The sequence below is a fragment of the Delphinus delphis genome, chromosome 8 (genome assembly GCF_949987515.2).
Source record: "Delphinus delphis chromosome 8, mDelDel1.2, whole genome shotgun sequence".
NCBI lineage: Eukaryota > Metazoa > Chordata > Mammalia > Artiodactyla > Delphinidae > Delphinus > Delphinus delphis.
In genome coordinates this window covers 73,332,270-73,339,957 of record NC_082690.1, presented here as the reverse complement: position 1 = coordinate 73,339,957, position 7,688 = coordinate 73,332,270, and positions in this window count along the sequence as shown.

Here is a 7,688-nt window from a genome sequence, read left to right as displayed (position 1 = left end):
TCATTTCTGTAAACAAACCAAATTATGTTTCCAAATATACCTATTCTCTATTTGTATTAATATAAAATATTATATATTCTATGTATCAATAGAAATCTATATTGTATCCTATATATGTATATAACCTATATATTGTACCTTACGCATAATGGTGCATATCAAAACACCTCAGAAAAACCCCAGTAGCATGATATGGTACTTTCCTCTGGTAAGGGGGGTGAAATTAAGTGGGGCAGATGGGGGCTTTTATGTTATTTATAGGGTTCGAAATGTTTTTACATCAAGCACTGTGTTCAAATACTGTGCAACACATATATACAATGGAATATTACTCAGCCATAAAAAGGAATGCAATTGAGTTATTTGTAATGAGGTGGATGGACCTAGAGTCTGTCATACAGAGTGAAGTAAGTCAGAAAGGGAAAAACAAATACCCTGTGCTAACGCATATATATGGAATCTAAAAAAAACGGTACTGATGAACCTAGTGGCAGGACAGGAATAAAGATGAAGACGTAGAGAATGGACTTGAGGACACGGAGAGGGGGAAGGGTAAGCTGGGACGAAGTGAGAGAGTGGCATGGACATATATACACTACCAAATGTAAAACAGATAGCTAGTGGGAAGCAGCCGCATAGCACAGGGAGATCAGCTGGGTGCTTTGTGACCACCTAGAGGAGTGGGATAGGGAGGGTGGGAGGGAGACGCAAGAGGGAGGAGATATGGGGATATGTGTATATGTATAGCTGATTCACTTTGTTGTACAGCAGAAACTAACACAACATTGTAAAGCAATTATACTCCAATAAAGATGTTAAAAAAATACTGTGCAATACACACATTTAAAAAATACAAAAAATAACTGTTCTAAGGACACGTAGCCCTTCCAAGGCAGAGCTAAGATGACAGCCTAGACCTGCGATTGGCAAAGACAGCTCGTTCCATTATTCCCTGCTCACACAACCTTTCTGAGTTTCTTTCTCCCAGTAGCCCCCACCCTCCCCACCTCATTCCTGCATGTATCTCACCTTTTCTTCATCACCAAATGTCTTCACCTCCCAACGTCACCCATTCTTCCTCCCACTCATTAAGCCCTGGTCACTCTGTTCCCCTCAGGTCACATGGATGAAACTGCTTATTAAAGCCCTGCTGTCAGGTTGGATTTGTATAATTACTCGAGGAACTCTGTGTGCTGAGACAGCTGAACACACAGGCCTGCACTGCTCAGGCCTCTGCCTCTCACGTATGACAATAAAAGCACCACTGCTGTAGCTCAGCACTCTAGAGAATCCATTCCAAATGGCGGTCTCTGATAGAGTATCTCATGTCTATAACATGACTCTCCAGAAAGGGGTCAATAAGGCTTTCCTCTAAGATCACTTGAGCATCAAAGAAACTCATGCGCATAAGTGCACATTATAAAATGGAGAGCGCTACAAAACCATTGGCTATTATAATCTCTTTTTTAAAGCCTGAAAAAAAATGGTGTATTTTGAAAAAGCAGTACACGCACAAGGAGAAACATTCAAACAGCACCAAAGAGAATGAGAGGGAGAGTAAATCTTCCTCCCTCCCACCTGTGACTGAGTTCTCTCCTCCACAGAAGCAATCATTTTCTAGCTCATTTTCTTGGCAACCAACCCTTCAGAGATAATCTTTGTATATACAAGTGTATGTGTGTATCACATCTATATTCGCTTTTTTTTTTTTTTACCCCAGTAGGGGCACACTTCTATGTCTTGCTCTTTTCACCCAACACTATGGCTCAGAGATCATTCCATATGCATACTTATAGACCTGCCTCATTCTTTCTAAGGGCTGCATAGTTTTCCACTCTAAGCCTGTACCAAAATGTGTTTAATTAGTCTCCTGCTAATGGACATTGAGATTGTTTTTCAAACCATGCTGCAATAAATAATGTTGTTCAATTGTCTTTGCACACATGTGTAAATATTCTGGTAGACCATTTTCCTAGAAGGGATATTTCTGTGTCAGAGTAGTTGCCTTTTAGATTTTTGACTGATAGGGCCAGGATATTGTAGTAGAGCACAGACTGGAGCCACGTGCTGTCTCATCCTCTTACCAGTTGGATGAACTTGGACAAGTCCCTTAACCTCCTCATCTCTAATGCCACAGTTTCCCCATCTCTAATAGGACCTCCCCCACAGGGTTGCTGTGAAAATTCAATGAGTTAATATACAAAGGAAACTGCTTAGAAGAGCACCTGGTATGCAATAAACACATAGCATTAGCCTTTATTATATGATATTATTTTCTTACTTTGTCACATTGCCTTCAAGAGGTTAAAGTAACATATTCCCACCATAGTGTCTTATTTCCCTGACCCTCATCAACATTGCTCATTTTCAAACTTTTGAACTTGGTCAATCTGATGGGTGAAAAGCATATCTCATTATTATTTTAATTTCCTTTTTTTTTTTTGCCGTACGCGGGCCTCTCACTGTTGTGGCCTCTCCCGTTGCGGAGCACAGGCTCAGGACGCACAGGCTCAGCGGCCATGGCTCACAGGCCCAGCCACTCCGCGGCATGTGGGATCTTCCCGGACTGGGGCACGAACCTGTGTCCCCTGCATTGGCAGGCGGACTCTCAACCACTGTGCCACCAGGGAAGCCCCTCCTTTTCTATTTTTAAATTTATTTTTTGGGTATTTAAAAAAATTGAAGTATAGTTAATTTACAATGTTGTGTTAGTTTCAATTGTACAGCAAAATAATTCACATATATATATTTCAGATTTTTTTCCATTATAATTATTACAAGACATTGAATATACTTCCTTGTGCTATACAGTAGGTCCTTGATGTTTATCTATTTTATACGTAGTAGTGTGTATATGTTAATCCCAAACTCTTAATTTATCTCCCCCACCCCTGCTGGCCCCTTTGTTTTCTATATCTGTGAGTCTATTTCTGTTTTGTAAATAAGTTCATTAACATCTTTTTTTAGATTCCCCATATAACTGATACCATATGATTTTAATTTTCATATAAAAACTCAATTGCTAAATTCAGTGACCTTCTGAGTCTTATTCCTACTGAACCTCTTGGTAGCATATGACATTTGAAGCCTAGACCTATTAGATTGTCCTCTCCTGAACAAGTCTTCTCCAGGGCCTGCTGGAACACTGCACTCTACTCCTGGGATTCTTCTCCTGCCTCTCTGACTGGTCTTATTTATTTATTTATATAAATTTATTTATTTATTTTTGGCTGCATTGTGTCTTCGTTGCTGCGTGTGGGCTTTCTCTAGTTGCGGTGAGTGGGGGCTACTCTTCGTTGCGGTGTGAGGGTTTCTTATTGCGGTGGCTTCTCTTGTTGCGGAGCATGGGCTTTAGGCATGCGGGCTTCAGTAGTTGTGGCGCACGGGCTTCGTTGCTCCGCGGCATGTGGGATCTTCCCAGACCAGGGCTCAAACCCGTGTCCCCTGCATAGGCAGGCGGATTCTTAACCACTGCGCCATCAGGGAAGCCCCTGACTATTCTTTGTTACTTCTTCCTCTTCCTCCTTTTCTCCTGCCGTGGCTCTCAAGACCTTCTCAACGTGGGTTCACCTACTTCTCTGACCTTATTTTCTTCTAAACACATCTATTTGTTCTCTGAACACATATATGCTTTCGTGCTTCTCTGTCTTTGCTCATGTTCTAAGTGGAACTCCATCACTGTTAGGGTTGCCAGATAAAATACAGGACACTCAGTTAAATTTGAATTTCAGATAAACAACAAATTGTTTTTAGTGTTTATCTGAAATTCAGATAAATATCTTATTTGCTAAATCTGGCCACCCAACCCCCAGTACTTTGTACCCTTAATGCAGTTAACACTTTGTCTGACATCATTGTTACTAGTGTTCATACAAGAACTAAAGCCCTGGCCAGGCAAGAGCTGGGTCTTTGTATTGTACATAGCGCTGGGCACACAGCAGTTTCTCAGGAAATATTTGCTGAATTCAGTGATACAAATTTTCTTTGGGTGCAGGAAAATTGCTCCTTTCCTCTTATTCCTTATCTCACTCCCACATTCAGCAATTGTTCTTGGTGATTTTGAGTAACCATATATTAGTTATGTAATCCAAGCTCTCTTAGATTATCTATAATTTCACGTGTATATGTTTATACCTGTTCATGGATTAATTGAAATATAAAGAGGCAGTCTAGCATGGTGGCCAGTCTCTCCCAGATTTAAGTCTTGGTTCTCTTATTAACCTGTTGTACAATATTAGCCCAGTTATTTCATCTCTTCAAACCTCAGTTTTTCCATCTATAAAATAGGAACAAGTGCCTTACTACAGGCACTTATGATTAAATCAGCTATTATGATATTGAATATTGAGGGCTTTCTTTTGGCCAAATATGTGGGGTTTTTTTGGCCATGCCATGCAGCTTGCGGAATCTTAGTTCCCCAACCAGGGATTGAACCCAGGGCCCAGCTCCTAACCACTGGACCGCCAGGGAATTCCCCAAAAAATGCTTTCTTGTTTTTTTTAAATGGTAGACCTTTTCCTTTTTCAAATTGAGGTAAATTGACATAAAATATTATATAAGTTTCAGGTGTACAACATAATGATTCAATATTTGTATGTATTGTGAAGTGATCACTACTGTAAGTCTAATTGACATCCATCACCATACTTAGTTACAAAAATTTTTTTCTTGTGGTGAGGACTTTTAAAATCTACTCTTTTAGCAACTTTCAACTATGTATCCCAAAGTGTTTATTGCAGCTTTTATGTGCATGAGCTGGGAACTGAGCTGGTGACAGGAATAGTAATGGATAAAATAGGTTTGGTCCCTGTTCTCAGGGACCTTACAATCTAACACTAGAGAGAGCCAGTAATTAGAAAGAAAAAAGCACAAATACATAATTACAAATTGTGATAGGTTCTATGAAGCAGAATGCTGGGGGCTGTAAGAATTTATGAAACGGGTCCTGAGCTAGTTCAGAGAGACCTTCCTTGAGAAATAATACCTGACATTTATTGAATAGTCACCATATGCCAGTGTATTAGCTTGCTAGGGCTGCCATAACAAAGTACCACAACTAGGTGGCATGAACAACAGAAATTTATTTTCTCACAATTTTTTTTTCTTTTTCTTTCTTTTTCTTTTTTTTTTTTTTTTTTTGCGGTATGCGGGCCTCTCACTGTTGTGGCCTCTCCGGTTGCGGAGCACAGGCTCCAGACGCGCAGGCTCAGCGGCCATGGCTCACGGACCCAGCCACTCCGCGGCATGTGGGATCTTCCCGGTCCGGGGCACGAACCCGTGTCCCCTGCATCTGCAGGCGGACTCTTAACCACTGCGCCACCAGGGAAGACCCCAATTTTCTCACAATTTTTGAAGCTAGAAGTCTGAGATCATGGTGTCAGCAGGGCTGATTTGTTCTGAGACCTTCCTCCTTGGCTTATAGATGGCCATCTTCTCCCTGTGTATTCTCTCTGTACCTCTGTCCATATTTACTCTTCTTATAAAGACAACCATCATATTGGACTAGGGCCCACTCTAATAACCTCATTTTAACTTAGTTATCTCTTTAAAGACCCTATCTACAGGGAATTCCCTGGTGGTCCAGTGGTTAGGACTCTCGCTTCCATTGCAGGGGTCACAGGTTCCATCCCTGGTTATGGAACTAAGATCCCGCAAGCCGTGTGGTGCGGCTAAAGAAAAAAAGATTAAAAAAAAAAAAGACCCTATCTACAAATATGGTCATACTCTGGGATCCTGGGTGTTTGGATGGAAGAAATTTTCTCATTTTGAGGTGTGGGGAAGTCATCCTGGCTTATACATGATTTAACTTTAAACTTTATGCTAACTAGAATAGCCTGTTTTGTGGCGTATTAAGCATACACTGTACATCTGCTCTAACCATTAAAGAAAAGGGTGCATTGTCCAGAAGTAAAGAATGTCTCTTTTGAAGATAGAGATAAATACCTCCCTTCCTGGAACATCAACGCTACACTCCTTTGATGATAAGACTCTCTTTGCAGGCGCCAAGACCAGGCTGATTTGCTGTGTACGTGCTCATCTATCTTCTTTGAAATTTTGAAGGAATGTACCCTGTAATGTTTGATGTTCTTTGCTCTGACAAGATACAAAGCTGTGCTAAAAACCATGCTTCTTTGGAACAGTGCCTCAGAGCTATCTGAGAGACTGTCTCCTTGGCTATAGTCCTCAGTTTGGCTCAAATAAAACTCTTTTCTAGTCCCATTACAGATTTTTTATTGCTTATTTCTGTCAACAATATGAATTTGAGGGCACAACTCATCCCATAACAGCCAGATATTAATCTATAGCACTTACATGCATTATTTTACAGCAATCCTATCATTGCTACTTTACTATTACAGATTAAACTGAGGTGCAGAGAGAGGTTACGCACTTGCCTAAGGTCATACAATACCTAGGAGTCATGAAACCTGGGGCTTGAACCCGGATAACAATCACCACAAGCTTATGGAGTGCTGAACGAGTTGGAGCTGGTCCTGCAAAGGCTAGAGGGCACATACCAGACAGACGGGATTATATGTAAAGGGCCTGGAGTAGAAGAGAGCTTGGCAATTCTGACAGAATGAAAGGGTCAAGTTGATGACGTTAAAGAAGAGGGCCAGAACCTAGGGGCAGGACGGCAATAAAGATGCAGACCTACTAGAGAATGGACTTGAGGACACGGGGAGGGGGAAGGGTAAGCTGGGACGAAGTGAGAGAGTGGCATGGACATATATACACTACCAAAAGTAAAATAGATAGCTAGTGGGAAGCAGCCACATAGCACAGGGAGATCAGCTCGGTGCTTTGTGACCACCTAGAGGGGTGGGATAGGGAGGGCGGGAGGGAGACGCAAGAGGGAGGGGATATGGGAACATATGTATAACTGATTCACTTTGTTATAAAGCAGAAACTAACACACCATTGTAAAGCAATTATACTCCAATAAAGATGTTAAAAAAAAAAAGAAGCCAGGGTAACTCATAGCAGTCCTTTCAGGCCACACGATAGGACTAAGATTTTGGTCTTCATCCTAGGAACAATGGGAAACCATTGACTCTACCCGCTGAATAGAGAGAGAACCACTTGAAGGAACTTTTAAAATCTTAGTTTTAATTTTTAATAGATGAGGAACCTGACATCTGTTAGTTTTTTCAATATATTACACCCAAGATTCCATATAACTTACAATCCTGTGAGGGGGAAATATTTGTAGAGTTGGCCTCCGGCAAGTGTGAACTACTTAAAATAGATGGGTATGTATTCGAAAGGAACTATGGCATAAGTTACAGTATGCTATGCTGGGCTCCACAGAGGGCGTAAAATCATTGAGAACTACAGTTCTGCCATTGGACAAAGGCTTAATTTTGGTCTGTTGTTTGGGCAGCCTTAAATGGAGAAAGGTAGTTAGGGCCACACCTCAGCGTTAAACTTCGGTTGAAAAAGGAAGACAGAGAGGCTTTGCCTAATATTTTTAAACAGCTTTATTGAGATAAGTTACATACTGCAAAATTCACCTGTTTTAAGCGCACGATGATGTGCCATCAGCACACCCAGTTTTGGAGCATTAAAATCACACCAGAAAGATCCCTACTGTTTGTAGTCGACCGGGGCCTATTCTTACCCACAGCCCCAGGCCTGCCTAATTAGTGTATTTTACTGAGTAAAAACTACCCCAGATAACCTTAAGA